This window comes from Vulpes vulpes, chromosome 11 (genome assembly GCF_048418805.1).
Source record: "Vulpes vulpes isolate BD-2025 chromosome 11, VulVul3, whole genome shotgun sequence".
Classification (NCBI taxonomy): Eukaryota; Metazoa; Chordata; class Mammalia; order Carnivora; family Canidae; genus Vulpes; species Vulpes vulpes.
Window position 1 is genome coordinate 28,198,257 of NC_132790.1, and position 21,078 is coordinate 28,219,334.

The following is a 21,078-nucleotide window of genomic DNA, read 5'->3' on the forward strand; positions in this document are numbered from 1 at the left end:
GATCATGATCAATTAAACCAGAACCTTTTTCCAAACTTAACTACAAAAACAGAAAAATTTTTTTTAAAGTTTAATTTAAATAAGCTCTACACCCATCATGGGGCTTGAACTTAAAACTGCAAGATCAAAAGTTGCATGCTCTTCCAACTGAGCCAGGTTTAGGCATCCCTAAAACCAGGACTTTTGTAGTCTTGATACCACTGAAGGCTGATCATCACATCATTAACTGTTCAAGTAGTTAACTGGTTTCAAGGTATTGTGAATATACAAAGTATTAAACCAACAAATATCTACTAAATACCTATTACATATATAGTACTTTGCAATGTTGTATGATGGATTTTTTTCCCAATAGGTTTTATACTAGGTAAGGTATAGACTTAAAATGTGAAAAAGGTGGCTAGCAGAAAAGATAACTGATTTGTTTTATTTATTTATTCTTTAATATTTTATTTATTTATTCATGAGAGACACAGAGAGAGAGGCAGAGACACAGACAGAGGGAGAGGCAGGCTCTTTGCACAGAGCCCGATGTGGGATTCGATCCCGATGTGAGATCATGCCCTGAGCCAAAGGCAGAAGCTCAACTGCTGAGCCACCCAGGCATCCCAACTGACTTGTTTTAGTGAAGGAATTGTCTTAAGACATTATCTTTTTTTAGTAATACGGATCACAAATGAAAAGTTTTATAGTGGTTCAGATGAGTCTAGTATAGTTTCCAGAATTACATGGCTTATTTGTCTCTTAAGATTTATTACTACAGACCAGCACTCATGATTGTGTCTCTTATTCTCTTTCTTTACTTTTGCCTTTTCTTTTTGCATGTTGTGGTAGGAACACAGCTTGTTAAAGAAAAATGACATAAGACTGAATCTAGATATTCCGACTTGGGAACTATATGACGCTAGGCAAATTTCCTTAATCTTGCTGTGGCTCAATTTACTGATACATAAAATATGAATGATAAGAGCCAGGAGTGCCTGAATGGCTTAGTCGGTTGGTGTCTGCTCAGGTCATGGTCTCAGGGTCCTGGGATCAAGGCCTGCATCTGGCTCCCTGTTCAGTAGGGAGCCTGCTTCTCCCTCTGTCCCTTACCCTACTCATGCTTGCTCTCTTTCTCTCAAATAAATAAGCAAGATCTTAAAAAGAAAAAAAGAATGATAACACCCAGCTCATAGGTGATATTTTATGTTAGAAAGATTATGTAAGTAATGTCACTTGTATGATTCCAGACATATAAACTCAATAGATGTTAGTATTCTTCTGCTTTATTCATTTTCTTTTGTTATCAAATTTGTGTGATTTTTATTCACTAATTCATTCTCATTTTTTTAAGTAAAATAAAAGTTAACTTTAAAATAAAGTCTGTATTTAGATTAAAGGTTAATGGAAAAGACTGTGAAAATATTCCAGTTATATATGTGTGTGGGTGTAAGAGCATTGCTGTTTTAGTTGGATCACAGAGAAACCTTTGTTTGCTACATAGGACACTTGTCTTGGCTGACCTATCTCATTTTCTCTGGTTTTCTTTAAAGCATTTTTTTTTTTCAGACCTTTAAAAGCTGACACTTGGGCAATAATACAATGGAAAATAAAAGTCTTGTTCCAGTGGAAATTGGCCCAAAGTTATTTGGGTAGAACTAGAACAGTTCTTTTTGGTGGAAGGGGGTGGTGAGGGAGAGAGAGAGTGAGAATCTAAAGCAAGCTCCACATCCAGTGGGATGCATGGACTCGATCTCACTTCCCTGAGATCATGACCTGAGCCAAAATCTCTTGATTAAGAGTCTGATGCCTAACTGACTGAGCCACCCAGGGGCCCCTAGAACAGTTCATTTGAGAGATTTGGGAATTCATAAATTAAAAATTAAAAAACTTATATTTTATAGTCTTTAATTTTTCCTTACTGCTTATGAATTTGATTTAAATTAAACACTGCTCAAGACTTTAACTTAAATGAAATAAATTCATAAACTTACATTTTGCTTAATGTATTCTATTGAAGCAAGTTGTTCACACTGTTAAACAATGAGATACTGGAGATACTGCTATACATTTTCAAAAACAGCTCGACAACTCAGCATTTCATGTTTAGAAAATACATATCTCAATGATTTGTTTTCATTATGTTGACTTGGAAGCTGTCTAAAATAAATGAATTAGTTTTATTTCATTTTTCAGAAAACTGAAATTACCAGGAGGTTAAAAATATGTAAATCAATAAATATTTTAGAAACATATGTATAACCTTCAATTAGAGAATAAAGTTATAAGACATTTAAAGCATTTTGTTTCACTTTAAATTTTTTTTTCTTTTTTTTCTTCTTTTTTTTCACTTTAAATTCTAAATTGTTAATAGTTATGATAAGAATGTTTTACTTAATTTCATTTTGTGGATTTTTTTAAAGATTCATTCATCCACTTTATTTTTAATTTTGAATTTTTAAAAAAGATTTTATTTATCTATTTGAGAGAGCGTGCATCAGTGGAGGGGAGAGGCAGAGGGAGAGGGAGAAGTAGGCTCCCCTGCTGAGATGGGAGCCCCATGTGGGCTTGATCCCAGGACCCCAGGATCATGACCTGAGCTGAAGGCAGACATCCAACCAGCTGAGCCACCCAGGCATCCCTCATTCATCCACTTTAGAGAGAGAGTGAAGGCAGGGAGGAATAGAAGGAGAGAGAAACTTGAGCACACTCTTTCCTGAGTTTGGAGCCCAACATGGGCTCCATCGCACAACCCCACAATCACGACCTGAATCAAAACCAAGGGTTGAATGGTTAACTGACTGCACCACCCAGGGACCCCTCATTTTGTGGATTAAAAAAAAATGAAATAGGATATTTCAATCTAAATTAATCTAAGAATAAAAGAAATAGTTTATAAAACAGTAGGAAAACAGGTTATAAGTACCCTTTCATTTGAATCCTGACTTTGCCTTGTTCAAGCTGTGTGATCTTGTATATATTAGGACAAACTGCTTAATTTTGATTTCACTTTTGTTGGCTGTCAAATTTGATTAAAAATACCGTATAGGTTGATTTTGAGGATCAAGTTAGAGAAATTAATGACCTTGTGTACTCTAAAGTACCATATAAAATGTCGGGTGATGGTTTTCTTAGGAATTTAGAATATTAGATTTTGCAGTTAAATTCAAACTTCCCTTTCATCCATGAACTGAAAAAGTACTCATTTTTCTGCTTTAAATTTCTCATTTTTTGCTACAACTAAACTCTACCTTGGTGCTCACATAGTTGTGGAGTGAAGGAATGAGTATGTTCAACCTCTTGATACCAACATTATGCTGTATTATTAACCTATTTACTAGATAGATGGATATAGATGCTTTTGTAACTTATTTCAATAAGCCTCATCAAGATGTAGAGATATTATGTTAAGTCCTCAAGTAATAGCATAGGCATGTAATTGCTGCAGACTTGGGAGGCAGCCTAGTTTAACTGATGGACCTTGGGCTTGAGTCTAGTTCTGCCTCTTATTGGTTGAGCAAAGGTGGTCAAGTCATTTAATCTTTTGAGTCTGGGTTTCTCTAGTCTACTCCTTAACAGGGTTGCTTTGGGAATTTAATGTATGTGTACAAAGATATGAGCTGAGCCATATGGTTTATTTTTACATTCATGAAAGTGTACAGAAAATAGTATTGTAAAAATTTCACAAGTTTGGGTATTTGAAAGGACTCATGAGTCTCCATAGAGTATATTCGCCTAAGGCTTTTATTTAGAAGGTAAAGGATGTGGTGTAGCAAGAGAAAGAGAGTGGACGAGCATTAAGCATGTGGGGGACATCAGAGAAACTGTCTAGAATCCTAATTTGTACACAGGTCCATTTTATCCCAGAATTGACCAACCAAGATCAGTGTGATAAATCTTGGATTGTGGAGAGTTCAAGACAACTCATGGTGGGGTATGTTTATGTTGCTCTGGTCATGTAGTCAAGCTAGAAAATACATATCTGGCTGACCATTTCCATCAGGTGAAAACCTGTCAGTAATCACACTGGTTTATATGTTACCAGGGGAGTTTTGGGTTTTAAATAGCACATCATAAATCTAATTGATCTTTTCCAAAAGCCAGATATCTAGATAGAGCTTTCCCAGTCCAGTTGTAAATTGATTGTCTCCTACACAATTCTATTCAGAGCACCTACTCTGCACAAGGTATATGGTATGCCTTCGGAATTGGCATTAAGGGTCATCATTCTTTACAACTAGAAAGATCAGAGATTAGTGATGAAGTTTTGGAATATAGGTGAGGTTTGGTGGGGTGAGGTCTGGGGCCGTTGACTAAGAAGGAATTCTTGAGACATCTTTGGTGCAAAATGGTGGTTTTGTTAAAGCACAGGGACAGGACCCATGGCCAGGAAGAGCTGCTGCCCTGGGCCTGTGAGGGGTGGTTGATTATATACCTGTGAGTTGAGAGGGGTTTGAGGATAGTGTACTCTCTAAGGAATTTAGGAAGCAAGATTTCTAGGACCTTGAGGGGGCTAGCTATTATTGGGAAAAGGTCACTTATTACCATCTAATAAAACATTAGTCATGAGACCCTTCAGATGTATATCGATGGGCCATTTGCTTGGGGGATGATTGGCAACATGTATCTTGGGAGGTAGAGATAAAGGAAATTTCTAAAGGAACTTTTATATGTTAAAGTAGACTTCCAGGATCCTGGGGGTTGGGCTAAGATTGCCTTTTTCCATTAGCAAAGTATTAACATCGAGGTAGTTGAGTCTGTAGAGGAATGTTTCTTTGCCTGTTTCAAGGACTTGTCAATGTGCGGGCCTGGGCTATACTTTGTCTTCAGTTAGTCCTCTGTCCTCCCATCAATTAGTGAAGAGAAAAAAATGAACAACAAAGTAATATTGGCACCTGGGGAGTAAGCACCTAATTCTGTTAGGATGTCTAAGTGATTTCCTGCTTTCTTATTAAGGCTTCACTGAGGAAATAACAGTTTAGACGGTTTTAAATGATGGGTAGAATTTTGCCAATGTCTAGCTCAAGTACCTAGCCAAGTAGGCATTCAGTAACATTTGATGTATTTAATTATTATATTTATGTACCTAAAGTAGGGGATGGTATGTTCAAATCCATATGTGATGAAAGTGCTAAGCTTTTCTGGGGCACAGATGATCCAATATGGTTGTACAAAGAACACATGGTGGTACTGTGAAGTGATTTAAGGACAGATTATTATTATTATTTTTTAAAGATTTTATTTATTTATTCATGAGAGACACACAGAGAGAGAGGGAGAGGCAGAGAGAGACACAGGCAGAGGGAGAAGCAGGCTCCATGCAGGGAGCCCGACGTGGGACTCAATCCTTGGGCTCTAGGATCACGCCCTGGGCCGAAGGCAGGCGCTAAACCGCTGAGCCACCCAGGGATCCCCCAGGGACAGGTTATTAAAGCTCTTGGGCACCTGGCTAGCTCAGTTGGAAGAGCATGTGTCTTAATCTCAGGGTCATGAGTTCCAGCCCCACCTTGGGTTTAGTGATTATACTTAAAAAAAAAAAAAAAAAAAGGTGGGGACACCTGGGTGGCTCAGTCAGTTAAGCATATTGATTTTGGCTCAGGCCATGATCTCGGGGTCCTGGGCTCAAGCCCTCCCATAGGGCTCTGAGCTGTGCAGGGAGTCTGCTGGAGATTTTCTGCTTCATCCCTTCTCTTGTAAGTGTACCCACATACTCTCTCACAAATGAATACATAGATCTTTAAAAAAAAAAACAAACAAACCTACAAACAATAAAGCTCTTACAAGATATCTTAGTTTCAATTTTATCTTACAGACAATAGGATATCCTATAGACCAGCAGTTTTTAAACAGGTTGGTTTGGGAACCTGTTTCAGAGTATACTCTGAAAACTTAATTGAGGACTTCATGGAACTTTTTTTTTTGTAGGTTATTTATACCAATCAATATTTGTCCATATTAGAAATAAACATATCAGCTTATTTTTCTAACCATAGCTGCAAGATTTTTTTTTAATTAATTAAAATTTTTAAAAATTCTGAGCATGCTAGTTCAGGTATCTGACTTGGGTAGAACTCATAACTAGAATATTTGGGACTCTCTGACTCCTTCCCATTTATGTTCTCCCCTCACCCTTAGGTAGCAATGGTTGCCTTGTGCTCCACTCCCAGCTGTTTCAGGCTTAAAAGACTGTAGACTTTATTTCTGGAGGTTATTGCACCATTATGACCAAGTAGTTTGCTCTTAGGCCAAACTGCCAGAACAGGAGATTCACTCCTTATCAGTCCCTTCTCTACGCAAGTGTTTGAATTCTTGAAACATCTCTTACACACATGTACCATCCATTGGATCCTTATTATCGTCCCAAAGCCCAGGATTCTGAGGCTGCATCTGTAGTTTTTATAAAGTCTTATCCTTTCTTTTTGTCCTCCCATACCACAGTTAAGGGGCATGAAAAAGACTAATGAGCTATTCCCTTCAGGTTTTCTCACTACTGTCCCCCTAAGTGGCAATCTTTGAGACACGGCATTAAGGGAATTTTGCTAAAGGAGATTCCCCCTCCCTTACTTCTTAATTCTGGCTTTTTGAATAGAAGATTGTCTTGATCCTGTGGCAGACTGTATGTAGTGTGTTAGGCTAGTGCTTTTCTCTTGTTCTCAAACTTTTTGTTTTCAGGACCCCTTTTGCCCCTTAAAAATTGAGATCCCCAAAGAGCTTTTATTTATATGTCAATTTTATCTATTGATATTTATCTAATATATTAGAAATGGAAGCTAAGAAAAATTTTTTTAATTTATGTTTTATTTCATTTAAAAATAATAAATATTCATGATGTGGGAAACAAAGGTAGAAGGAAATGTAGATAAAATTAAATGTCCTTATAACCTGCAGCCTATTGACAAATACTTGAGGCAGGCCAATATACGGTTCTTCTAGGAGGCTCTCAACTGCCTTAAAGTTAAGCCTTGTTAGAGGGATAAAAAACTTTAATGTGGCAATAGCTAGGTCTCTGGTATCCTTCGAGTCTCCTTTAGCATATGAAAATCCTTTGGAACTTCTCTTATCTTTACTTACCTCAACCCCAAAGTAGATAATCAATTGCCCCTCACAATCCCAGGGCAGCAGCTCTTTCTGCCCATGAGTCCTGTCATCTTGCTTTAATAAAATCACCTTTTGTTTTTGCACCAAAGACATTCAAGAATTATTTCTTGGGGGCGCTAGGTGGTTCAGTAGGTTAAACGTCTGTCTTTGGCTCAGGTCACGATCCCAGGGTTCTGGGATGGAGCCCTGCATCCATGGGTTCCCTATTGAGTGGGGAGCCCACTTCTCCCTCTCTCTGCCTCTCCTCTCTGCTCTTGTGCTCTCTCTCTCTCTTTCATGCTCTGTTTTTCTTTTTCTTTCTCTCTCAAGTAAATAAAAATATTTTTAAAAATAATTATTTTTTTGGCAGTTGGCTCTGGACCTCATCAACATTCAAAAACTACATCAATATTATAAATAACATTTTTATGAAAAAGTAACCAAAACAAAATTTAGTGATAGGAGTGGCATTGCTTTACCTTTTTGGAGATCTCTAGTGTCTGGCTCAATAGAAGTCAACTGAATTCTCCTATCTACTTCTGCATTTAATCCATTGTAATATGTTATTTCAGTTGAAGTGTATAAAGAAAATTAGGCTTTACACAGACATTTGTAGTTAGAAAAGGAGGATTGTTTTAATAATAGCCTTTCTGGATAATTGTGATGTTCTTTGATAGTATACCAAAACTTGGCAAGTGGCAGTCTTAGTGATGTGTTTTGGAGTGTGTTATTAGGGTCTGGAACTGACGGCCAAGAAATAATTCATTATGTGGCAGGAAGTAAGAAGATAAAATTATTTGTTTCAAATGATGGGCCCTACTCTGCACAGACATGTTTAAAATCTTCGTTGGTGACCTCTCTACCACTGCTGAATAGTTTTGTGTACTTCTTTTATTTAATGACTTTTTCAACAGATCTAATGAAATTATTTATGCTCTAGGCAGCAGGGAAGATTAAATTCTGAGAACTCATGAAAAGATTTTAAGAAGGTATACAGCATAGGGAATGAAGTTAAATACTATTGTAATACACTTATCATGGTAAGCATTTTAGTAATGTATAAAATTGTTGAATCACAGTGTTCTACACCTGAAATTAATTTAACATATGTTGGCTATACTTAAAAATTTAATAAAAAGGTTTTAAAGAGGAACTACTACTTATTAAAGAATATACAGATTTCTTTTTTTTTTAAGATTTTATTTATTTATTCATGAGAGACACAAAGAAGAGAGAGGCAGAGACGCAGAGGGAGAAGAACAGGTTCCTGTGCTCATCACAAGTATCTCCATCACTTATTTCACCCATATCCACCCTGCCCGCCTCCTCTCTAGTAACCATAAGTTTGTTTTCTGTAGTTAAGAGTGTGTTTCTTGGTTTGTCCCTCCCCCCACCCCCCACCGTCGATGTTTGGTTTTGCCTGTGGTGAAATCATGTGGTATTTGCTTTTCTCTGACTGACTTATTTCACTTAGCATTATACTCTCCCTCCATGTTGATGCAAATGGTAAGATTTCAATCTTTTTTTTATGGCCAAGTGATATTCCATTGTGTATAAACACACACACATACACACCACACTTTTATCTATTCACCTGTGGACATTTGCACTCTTTCCATAATTTGGCTATTGTTGATAATGTTGCTATAAACATCTATAAACATCGGGTGCATGTATCCTTTTGAATTATATTTTTATATGCTTTGGATAAATATCTAGTAGTGCTATTGCTGGATCATAGGGTAGTTCTATTTTTAACTTTTGAGGAACCTCCATACTGTGTTTCAGAGTGGCTGCACCAGCTTGTATTCTCCTTTTTCTGCATCTGTTGTTTCCTGTGTAAATTTTAGCCATTCTGATAGATGTGAGGTGGTATCTCATTGTGTTTTTGATTTTTATTTCTGTGATGATGGTTGATGTTGAGCATCTTTTCTTTTTCTTTTTTTTTTTTAAGGTTTTATTTATTTACTCATGAGAGACACAGAGAGATAGAGAGACAAAGACACAGGCAGAGGGAGAAGCAGGCTCCATGCAGGGAACCCAGGGTGGGACTCAATCCTGGAACTCCAGGATCATGCCCTAAGCCTAAGGCAGACGCTTAACGGTTAAGCCACCCAGACATCCTGAGCATCTTTTCATATGTCTGTTAGCCATATGTTTTCTTTGGAAAAATGTCTGTTCATGTCTTCTGCCCATTTCTTAACTGGATCATTTGTTTTTTAGGTGTAGAGTTTGATAAGTTCTACTATAGATTTTGGATACTAACCCTGCAAATATCTTTTTTCATTCTATAGGCTGCCTTTTAGTTTTGTTGACTGTTTCCTTCTATATATTCATGGTTTTTAACTGATGCATTTCAGCTCTACGTAAATGAAGAGTGAAAAATCGTAGTGAGATTAGTTTTGGGTAAAGGATAAATCTGATCTATGAGATTAATTTGTGAGTAAAGAATTACTCCATTATATCATAATTGAACTATTTCTAAGATAATGTCTGTTTTTTAATATATTTACTATATTGTAAATTTGGCACTAGTTTAATTTGCATAAGAGCAGACTCTGTCTTGTATTCCTTTGTAGTGCTTTTCATAGTAGGTATTCAGTAAATAATTGCTTTTAAGTGAGTGAATGAATGTAAGGCTGCTGCTCTTAAGAAATTTAAGAAGGGGTACCTGGATGGTTCAGCCACTTAAGTCCTGCCTTTGGCTCAGATCATGATGTCTGGGTCCCAGATCAAGACCCACATTGGACTTCCTGCTTGGCAGAGAGTGTGCTTGTTCTCTCTCTCTCTCTAATAAATAAATAAAATCTTTAAAAAAAATTGCAACTTAAGGAGATAGACGTAAATACTTAAGTTCTGATTTAGTAAAAAGAGAGCTATCAGTGCAGGGCAATCTGTGCTAAGTGCCAGGTGAGAGGTTAGAACATTAAGTGCTGTAAGAAGGAGTGATCATTTTCAGTACGGTGACTAAGCAAAACTTACTTCGAGTTGGGCCCTGAAAAGAAAGATTCAATAAAAATAGAGAGGAAATAGAGATTATCAAAATAATCATTTTCTGATTTTGTTATTTCAAATGTCTCTTCATTTTGAACATGGTTTGGAAACTTCACCTTTTTTGACCTTTGGATAAATCTGAAATCTTCATTTCACCAAATATTTCTCCAGGAAGTTCAGGATCATCTTATTTCCCTTGTTCTTCTAATTCATGTCTTCTGTATCATTCTTATCTGCTACTTGTTTATTCTCACTGTTCATCTCTCATCTTTGAGCTGCCTTCAAAGCAGCATTATATAAAGATAATATTCTTTTTTTGCTACGAGTCTTTCCCCTTCCCTGTAACGTCTATTTTAATGGACTTTAGTTTACCTGAGCCATAACTGATGTGGAGCGCCCAAGGTCTTCTGTTATTTCTTTGAGAGACCGCTATGTACTTGGCTTTTCTTCCCAAACCTAAAACATACTTCCTTTTGAACTTAATATGAACATTTTTATTTTTATAATAAATAGTTCTAAAATATTTTTATTATACATAAAGTGAAAATAGAATGCATGTTTTTAAAAATAATGTGTAAAACCAGTTTTCATAAATAATTTTTTGAAGCTACTAGATGCACTCTAAAGAATATAGAGGGCAGCCCCGGTGGCTCAGCAGTTTAGCGCCGCCTTCAGCCCAGGGCCTGATCCTGGAGACCCAGGATCAAGTCCCACATCAGGCTCCCTGCATGGAGCCTGCTTCTTCCTCTGCCTGTGTCTCTGCCTCTCTCTCTCTCTCTGTCCCTCATGAATAAATAAATAAAATCTTAAAAAAAAAAAAGAATATAGAATGATGCTTCTATTAGTGATGATGTATTTATCTTTTCTTCTTTCAAGGCACAGTTCCAGTGCCAGCTCCTTACTGAAGCATCTCTTGAGTTCCCTCCCTTCCTGGAGTATGTTGTTGGCTGCCATTCTCCCTTGCTCGTTGTTTACCTGTCCCTACTAAATTGTGTATATACTTTCTCAGAACAGGGACTGGGATTATTCACTTGCTAATAACCTTTCTTTCCATTTCCCATCTCAGTGCCTTGCCCATAGAAAATAATTAATAGGGGCGTCTGGGTGGCTCAGTTGGTTAATCAGTTAAGTATATGCCATCAGTTCAGGTCATGATCCCAGGGTCCTGGGATTAAGCGCCTTATCGCCTTATTGGGTTCCCTGCTCTGTGGGGACCGTGCATCTCCATCTCCCTCTGGCTGCTGCTCCCCCTTCTTGTGCTTTCTCTCTGTCAAATAAATAAAATCTTAAAAAAAAAACAACAACAAAAAACAATAAATGCTTATCGAGTTGAACTGAATTTATGCTTATCATTTTTTAAATAAGACATATCTGTATTGGATTCCTGGATTTTTTTTTGATATCTGTTTTGAAAGCTACTAAAGAGTACCTAATACTATATTATGCACTTATATGATTTTTTAAAATCTCTAAGTAAAACAGCATATACTGCAACTTTCTTTGTTATTGTTCTGAATTGGAAGGCAAACTTTCTCCCTTTTGATAACTGTTCTGAGCTGATCTAAATACCAAGACAATTCCCAGGTAGCACTTAATTTTTATTTTATTTAAAATCAATTAACACATAGTGTGTTATTATTTTCAGAGGTAGATTTTAGTGGTACATCAGTTGCACATAATAGTCAGTGCTCATTACATCAAGGGCCCTCCTTAATGCCCATCACCCAGTTACCCCATCCCTTCACCTGCCTCCCCTCCAGCAACCCTCAGTTTATTTTCTAAGAGTTTCTTATGGTTTGTCTCTCTCTGATGTCATCTTATTTTATTTTTTTCTCTCTTCCCCTATGTTCATCTGTTCTTTTTCTTAAATTCCAGCACTTGATTCTTAACATAGCATGATTGTGGAAATTCCTGATTATGATGTTCAGTGGATCTTTGTCATATCAGAAATGATCTTTTTGGGTCATATTTATTGTTTTCATCATACTTATTTAAAGACTTCAAATATTTTGGCCCCCTCCCCCACATTTTACAGGTCAGGAAACTAAGTCTTAAGCATAAATAAGCTAACACTGCTAGAAAAGGGTCACAGGTATGAATAAAATGTTGCCTGATATAAATTGAGATTAAATTAGATGATATTCATATCTTCTTTCAGCAATAAAGTCTCTGAAGTTCTGGGAATCTTTAACATTATTTGAACAGTTGCATAATCAGTAAAATATCTGACAAAATGAACTTGCTTTGGGGAAAGTTTCGGATTGCTTTCAAGCTCAAAGCAGTTACTGCTCTCATCAACTCATTTGCTGACTGTGCAGGAGGGCTCCTCACAGCGGCAAGGCAGCAATATCAATCATTTTTCCAGCTTTGCCAGGTTTTAATGCTTCTATTTTTTTTTTCATCTTTCATTCTGGGTGGTGGTTATACACTTGAGCTCTCAATTGTCTACCCCGTTGCCCCACAGCTCTCTTGTATTAGGCAAAATTCAGAACTGGTAAGACTGCTGAGCACACTGGCTCCACCTACTGTCTCACTGAGGCAAACAACTTCCTACTGTTTGTCCCTTGAGAGTTGTTTCAAATTTATGTTTGCAGGTTGCCTTTTCCATCTGACTTTTTTTCTTTTACTTTTGGTATTTGAGTTTTCATTTACCAAAATTGGATTTTATCTATTAAGAAATCTCTAAATTATTGGAATGTTGTTAACCTTGCCTATAATTTTTGAGGGGAGAATACAAATAAATTGTGTTTGGGGGTATAAAAATGTTGTAGTTTTCAGGTTTAAAAAATTCTTTAAGTCTGTATTCAAACAAGATTCCCTCTGTGGAAAAAAAAATTTTTTTTTGCTTTAATGTTTTAGTATACTTATTGTGTGGTATATGAATGAATCTCTAGTTTTTATTTCTGGAAAAAAACTTAATTGAATTTTCTGGAAGCATCCCAAACCCAATTTAACTCTAAGTAGACGTTATTTAGCCTTCATTTTCTATCATTCATTTATATTTTTAATATTTTAATTTTAAACTGTAAAAACAATTAATCACATTGTAGAAAATACAGAAAAAAGGGGAAAAATCCATTATTTTACCATCTTAAAAAAAAAACAATTCTGTATCATTTTGGTGTTTGGGGAACCTTCAGCAATCATAGTTATGACCAGCCAAGATTAATAGGAACATAGTTTTTGTTTGTTTTTTGTTTTAAGATTTTATTTATTTATTAATGAGAGACCCAGAGAGAGGGGCAGAGACATAGGCAGAGGGAGAAGCAGGCTCCCTTTGGGGAGCCCAATGTAGGACTTGATCCCAGGACCCCACTATCGTGACCTGAGCCAAAGGCAGACACTCAGCCGCTGAGCCACCCAGGCATCCCAATGAGAACATAGTTTTATAGTTGTGCTAGTTATCATCTTACCCATCAGCTCCGAATTCATCATTCATTGCATGCTTTGTGAAAATGGACCTGGGCCTTTAGGTTTCCTTTGACAGCTGGCTAAATGTTAAACTTTAGCAACTTTTAAATATATTATTATTAGCTGTAGTCACCATGCTGTATATTAAATCTCCAGAACTTGTTAGTCCTCTAACTGGAAGTTGGTACACCAGTATGTCCTCATCATTCCCCACCCCAACCCTTGGTAACAACCACTCAGTTCTCTATTTCTGAGTTTCATTTTTTTAGATTCTAAATATACTTGAAGTCATATAGTATTTGGTATTAGGGTAATGCTGGATTTGTGCGTACAACTTTGGAAGTATTCCCTTCTCTTCTATTTTTTTGGAACAGTTTGAGAAGGTTTGGTGTTAATCCTTTTAAATGTTTAGTAGAATTCACCAATGAAAACTACTTGTCTTCAGCTTTTCTGTGTTGAGAGGTTTTTGATTATGATTCAGTATCCTTACTTGTTATTGTTTTATTAAGATTTTCTTCCTGATTCAGTCTTGGTGGATTGTATATATCTAGGAATTAATCCATTTTTCTAGGTTTTAACAATTTGTTCGTGTGTAATTGCTCATAGTAGTCTCTCAGGATCCTTTTTGTTTCTGTGGTATTGGTTGTAATGTCCTCTTTTAGTTCTGATTTTATTTATTTGAATTCTCTCGCTTTTTTTCTGAGTTAGTGTAGCTAAAGTGTCAATTTTTAATCTTTAAAAAAAAAAAAAAAACTAGTTCTTTTTGGGATGCCTGGGTGGCTCAGTGGTTGAGCATCTGCCTTTAGCTCAGGACATGATCCCAGGTCCTGGGATCAAGTCCTGCATCAGGCTTCCTGCATGGAACCTGCTTCTCCCTCTACCTATGTCTCTGCTTCTCAGTGTGTCTCTCATGAATAAATAAATAAAATATTAAAAAAAAAAAAACTAGTTCTTTCATTCTAATTCAATTATTTCCACTCTGATTTTTATTTCTCTTCTTCTCCTAACTTTGGGCTTAGTCTGTTGTTTTCCAGTACTTTGAGATATAAAGTTAGGTTGTTTACTTGAGGTCTTTTTCCTTTTTTAAAAAAGATTATTTATTTATTTGAGAGACAGATAATGAGCTCATGGTGGGGGGAGGGGCAGAGGGAGAGAGAATCTCAAGCGGACTTCCCGCTAAGCACAGAACCCAATGCTGGGCTCAGTCTTATGACCCCAAGATCATGACCTGGGCCAAAATCAAGATTCAGACACTCAACCAACTGAGCCACCTAGGTACCCTGAGATCTTTCTTTTTTTTTTTTTTTAAAGATTTATTTGAGAGGGAGAGAGAGCAAGAGAGAACATGAGTGGGGTAGAGAGAGGGAGAAGCAGGCTCCCCACTCATCAGGGAGCCTAACATGGGGCTCTATCCCAGGACTCTGGGATCATGACCTAAGACAAAGGCAGATTCTTAACTGAACCACCCAGGCACCCTTCTTCTTCTTCTTCTTTTTTTTTTTTCTTACTACAGGTATTTATTTCTATAAACTTTCCTTTGGAACTGTTTTAGCTGTATCTCATAAAGTTTGGTATATTGTGTTTCCATTTTCAATTATTTCAAGATATTTTTATTTTTATTTTTTTTTCCAAGATATTTTTAACTGTACCTTTTGATTTCTTCTTTGCTTCATTGGTTGCTCAGGAGTATGTTGTTTAATTTCCACGTATTTGTGAATTTCTAGTTTTCCTCCATGTTATTGATTTCTAGTTTTATACTACTGTGGTCAGAAAAGATACTTTCTATAATTTCAGTTTTAAAATTTTTGCTAACATTTATTTTGTGACATATGATCTATCCTGGAGCATGTGTATTCTGCTGCTTTTGGGTGGAATGTTCTACATATGTCTGTTAGGTCCTTTTGGTGTTAAGTGTAGTTTAAGCCCAACTTTTCTGTTTTAGTTTTCTGGATTTACTATTCATTGTTGAAAGTGGGGTAGTGAAGTCTCTCACTATTAATTGCATTTTCTCTTTCTCCCTTCAGAACTGTTAGTGTTTCTTAATATATTTAGGTGCTCTGATGATAGGTGCATACATATTTAGTTACTATATCCTCTTTATGAATTAAGCCTTTGTTATTACATAATGATCTTTTTGTCTTTTGTTACAGTTCTTTTCTTAAAGTCTGTTTTGTCTAAGTGTAGCTACCCCTACCCTCTTTTGGTTTCACTTGCGTGGAATATCTTTTTCATGCCACACTTTGAGCATATGCATGTCATTAACGTAAAATGAATTGATTATAGCCAGCCTACAGTTGGATCTTGTTTTTTATCCATCCAACCACTGTGTAGCTTTTAATTGTAGAATTTAATCCATTTACATTTATAGTAATTATTGATAGTTAAGGACTTACTAATGCCGTCTTACTGTTTTCTGGCTGTTATATAGTTCCCTTATTCCGTTGTGAATTGATGATTTTTTATAGTTTCATGCTGTGTTTCCCTCTTTATTTTTCTGTAGGTTTTTGCTTTGTGGTTACCATGAGGCTTACATAACACAACTTAAAGATAGAGCATTCATTTTTTTTTTCAAAGATTTATTTATTTACTTATTCATGAAAGAGAGAGAGAGAGGCAGAGACACAGGCAGAGAGAGAAGCAGGCTCCACACAGGGAGCCTGACGTGGGACTCAATCCAGGGTCTCCAGGATCACACCCTGGGCCGAAGGCGGCACTAAACCGCTGGGCCACCGGGGCTGCCCAGAGCATTCTTTTTTTTTTTTTTTTAATTTTTATTGGTGTTCAATTTACCAACATACAGAAAAACACCCAGTGCTCATCCCGTCAAGTGTCCACCTCAGTGCCCGTCACCCATTCCCCTCCAACACCCACCCTCCTCCCCTTCCACCACCCCTAGTTCGTTTCCCCAAGTTAGGAGTCTTTATGTTCTGTCTCCCTTCCTGATATTTCCCAACATTTCTTTTCCCTTCCTTTATATTCCCTTTCACTATTATTTATATTCCCCAAATGAATGAGAACATACACTGTTTGTCCTTCTCCAATTGACTTATTTCACTCAGCATAATACCCTCCAGTTCCATCCACGTTGAAGCAAATGGTGGGTATTTGTCGTTTCTAATTGCTGAGTAGTATTCCATTGTATACATAAACCACATCTTTATCCGTTCATCTTTCGATGGACACCGAGGCTCCTTCCACAGTTTGGCTATTGTGGCCATTGCTGATAGAAACATCGGGGTGCAGGTGTCCCGACGTTTCACTGCATCTGAATCTTTGGGGTAAATCCCCAACAGTGCAATTGCTGGGTCGTAGGGCAGGTCTATTTTTAACTCTTTGAGGAACCTCCACACAGTTTTCCAGAGTGGCTGCACCAGTTCACATTCCCACCAACAGTGTAAGAGGGTTCCCTTTTCTCCGCATCCTCTCCAACATTTGTTGTTTCCTGCCTTGTTAATTTTCCCCATTCTCACTGGTGTGAGGTGGTATCTCATTGTGGTTTTGATTTGTATTTCCCTGATGGCAAGTGATGCAGAGCATTTTCTCATGTGCATGTTGGCCATGTCCATGTCTTCCTCTGTGAGATTTCTCTTCATGTCTTTTGCTCATTTCATGACTGGATTGTTTGGTGTTGAGTTTAATAAGTTCTTTATAGATTTTGGAAACTAGCCCTTTATCTGATATGTCATTTGCAAATATCTTCTCCCATTCTGTAGGTTGTCTTTTAGTTTTGTTGACTGTATCCTTTGCTGTGCAAAAGCTTCTTATCTTGATGAAGTCCCAATAGTTCATTTTTGCTTTTGCTTCTTTTGCCTTTGTGGATGTATCTTGCAAGAAGTTACTGTGGCCGAGTTCAAAAAGGGTGTTGCCTGTGTTCTCTTCTATGATTTTGATGGACTCTTGTATCACATTTAGATCTCTCATCCATTTTGAGTTTATCTTTGTGTATGGTGAAAGAGAGTGGTCCAGTTTCATTCTTCTGCATGTAGATGTCCAATTTTCCCAGCACCATTTATTGAAGAGACTGTCTTTCTTCCAATGGATAGTCTTTCCTCCTTTATCGAATATTAGATGACCATACATTTCAGGGTCCACTTCTGGGTTCTCTATTCTGTTCCATTGATCTATGTGTCTGTTTTTGTGCCAGTACCACACTGTCTTGATGACCACAGCTTTGTAGTACAACCTGAAATCTGGCATTGTGATGCCCCCAGCTATGGTTTTCTTTTTTAAAATTCCCCTGGCTATTCGGGGTCTTTTCTGATTCCACACAAATCTTAAAATAATTTGTTCTAACTCTCTGAAGAAAGTCCATGGTATTTTGATAGGGATTGCATTAAACGTGTAAATTGCCCTGGGTAACATTAACATTTTTACAATATTAATTCTGCCAATCCATGAGCATGGAATATTTTTCCATCTCTTTGTGTCTTCCTCAATTTCTTTCAGAAGTGTTCTATAGTTTTTAGGGTATAGATCTTTTGCCTCTTTGTTTAGGTTTATTCCTAGGTATCTTATGCTTTTGGGTGCAATTGTAAATGGGATTGACTCCTTAATTTCTCTTTCTTCAGTCTCATTGTTAGTGTATAGAAATGCCATTGATTTCTGGGCATTGATTTTGTATCCTGCCACGCTACCAAATTGCTGTATGAGTTCTAGCAATCTTGGGGTGGAGGCTTTTGGGTTTTCTATGTAGAGTATCATGTTATCGGCGAAGAGGGAGAGTTTGACTTCTTCTTTGCCAATTTGAATGCCTTTAATGTCTTTTTGTTGTCTGATTGCTGAGGCGAGGACTTCCAGAACTATGTTGAACAGCAGTGGTGAGAGTGGACATCCCTGTCTTGCTCCTGATCTTAGGGGAAAGGCTCCCAGTGCTTCCCCATTGAGAATGATATTTGCTGTGGGCTTTTCGTAAATGGCTTTTAAGATGTCGAGGAAAGTTCCCTCTATCCCAACACTCTGAAGGGTTTTGATCAGGAATGGATGCTGTATTTTGTCAAATGCTTTCTCTGCATCTAAGGAGAGGATCATATGGTTCTTGGTTTTCCTCTTGCTGATATGATGAATCACATTGATGGTTTTACAAGTGTTGAACCAGCCTTGTGTCCCGGGGATAAATCCTACTTGGTCATGGTGAATAATTTTCTTAATGTGTTGTTGGATCCTATTGGCTAGTATCTTGTTGAGAATTTTTGCATCCATGTTCATCAGGGATATTGATCTGTAATTCTCCTTTTTGGTGGGGTCTTTGTCTGGTTTCAGAATTAAGGTGATGCTGGCCTCATCGAACGAATTTGGAAGTACTCCATCTCTTTCTATCTTTCCAAATAGCTTTAGTAGAATAGGTATGATTTCTTCTTTAAACGTTTGATAGAATTCCCCTGGGAAGCCATCTGGCCCTGGACTCTTGTGTCTTGGGAGGTTTTTGATGACTGCTTCAATTTCCTCCCAGGTTATTGGCCTGTTCAGGTTTTCTATTTCTTCCTGCTCCAGTTTTGGTAGTTTGTGGCTTTCCAGGAATGCGTCCATTTCTTCTAGATTTCCTAACTTATTGGCGTACAGCTGTTCATAATATGTTTTTAAAATCGTTTGTATTTCCTTGGTGTTGGTAGTGATCTCTCCTTTCTCATTCATGATTTTATTAATTTGAGTCTTCTCTCTCTTCTTTTTAATAAGGTTGGCTAATGGTTTATCTATCTTATTAATTCTTTCAAAGAACCAACTCCTGGTTCTGTTGATCTGTTCCACAGTTCTTTTGGTCTCGATATCATTGAGTTCTGCTCGAATTTTAATTAACTGTCTTCTTCTGCTGGGGGTGGCGTCTATTTGTTGCTTTTTCTCTAGTTCCTTTATGTGTAAGGTGAGCTTTTGAATTTGAGTTCTTTCCAGTTTTTGAATGGATGCTTGTATTGCGATGTATTTCCCCCTCAGGACTGCTTTTGCTGTATCCCAAAGATTTTGAACGGTTGTATCTTCATTCTCATTAGTTTCCATGAATCTTTTTAATTCTTCCTTAATTTTCTGGTTGACTTTTTCATCTTTTAGCAGGATGGTCCTTAACCTCCACGTGTTTGTGGTCCTTCCAAACTTCTTGTTGTGATTAAGTTCTAATTTCAAGGCATTATGGTCTGAGAATATGCAGGGGACTATCCCGATCTTTTGGTATCGGTTCAGACCCGATTTGTGACCCAGTATGTGGTCTATTCTGGAGAAAGTTCCATGTGCACTTGAGAAGAATGTGTATTCAGTTGAGTTTGGATGTAAAGTTCTATAGATATCTGTGAAATCCATCTGGTCCAGTGTGTCATTTAAAGCTCTCGTTTCTTTGGATATGTTGTGCTTAGAAGACCTATCTAGTATAGAGAGAGCTAGATTGAAGTCACCAAGTATAAGTGTATTATTATCAAAGTATTTCTTCAGTTTGGTTATTAATTGGTTTAAATATTTGGCAGCTCCCACATTCGGGGCATATATATTGAGGATTGTTAAGTCCTCTTGTTGGATAGATCCTTTGAGTATGAGGTAGTGTCCCTCTTCATCTCTCACTATAGTCTTCGGGGTAAATTTTAATTTATCTGATATAAGGATGGCAACCCCTGCTTTCTTTTGAGGACCATTTGAATGGTAAAGGGTTCTCCAACCTTTTATTTTCAGGCTGTAGGTGTCCTTCTGTCTAAAATGAGTCTCTTGTAGACAGCAAATAGATGGGTCCTGCTTTTTTATCCAGTCTGAAACCCTGCGCCTTTTGATGGGGTCATTAAGCCCGTTCACGTTCAGAGTTACTATTGAGAGATATGAGTTTAGTGTCATCATATCTATTCAGTCCTTGTTTTTGTGGATTGTTGCACTGAACTTCTTCTTAAAGGGGAATTTTAAGAGTCCCCCTTAAAATTTCTTGCAGAGCTGGTTTGGAGGTTACATATTCTTTCAGTTCCTGCCTGTCTTGGAAGCTCTTTATCTCTCCTTCCATTTTGAATGAAAGCCTTGCTGGATAAAGTATTCTTGGTTGCATGTTCTTCTCATTTAGGACCCTGAATATATCCTGCCAGCCCTTTCTGGCCTGCCAGGTCTCTGTGGAGAGGTCTGCTGTTACCCTAATATTCCTCCCCATAAAAGTCAGGGACTTTTTTTCTCTTGCTGCTTTAAGGATCTTCTCCTTATCTTTGGAATTTGCAAGCTTCACTATTAAATGTCGAGGTGTTGAACGGTTTTTGTTGATTTTAGGGGGGGATCTCTCTATTTCCTGGGTCTGAATGCCTGTTTCCCTTCCCAGATTCGGAAAGTTTTCAGCTAGGATTTGTTCAAATACATATTCTGGCCCTCTGTCCCTTTCGGCGCCCTCGGGAACCCCAATTAAACGTAGGTTTTTCTTCCTCAGGCTGTCATTTATTTCCCTTAATCTATCTTCATGGTCTTTTAATTGCCTGTCTCTTTTTTCCTCAGTTTCCTTCTTTGCCATCAACTTGTCTTCTATGTCACTCGTTCTTCCACCTCGTTAAGCCTCGTCGTTAGAACTTCTAGCTTGGATTGCATCTCATTTAATTGATTTTTAATTTCTGCCTGATTGGATCTAAATTCTGTAGTCATGAAGTCTCTTGAGTCCTTTATGGTTTTTTC

The 21,078-nt window shown here is 37.3% G+C and overlaps 1 protein-coding gene across 9 annotated transcripts in view; it reads left to right on the top strand.

Moving 5' to 3' along the window:
- The window catches only part of ACER3 (alkaline ceramidase 3), a 162,359-nt gene that overhangs the window by 14,196 nt on the left and 127,085 nt on the right, over positions 1–21,078 (top strand). The window lies entirely within an intron of this gene.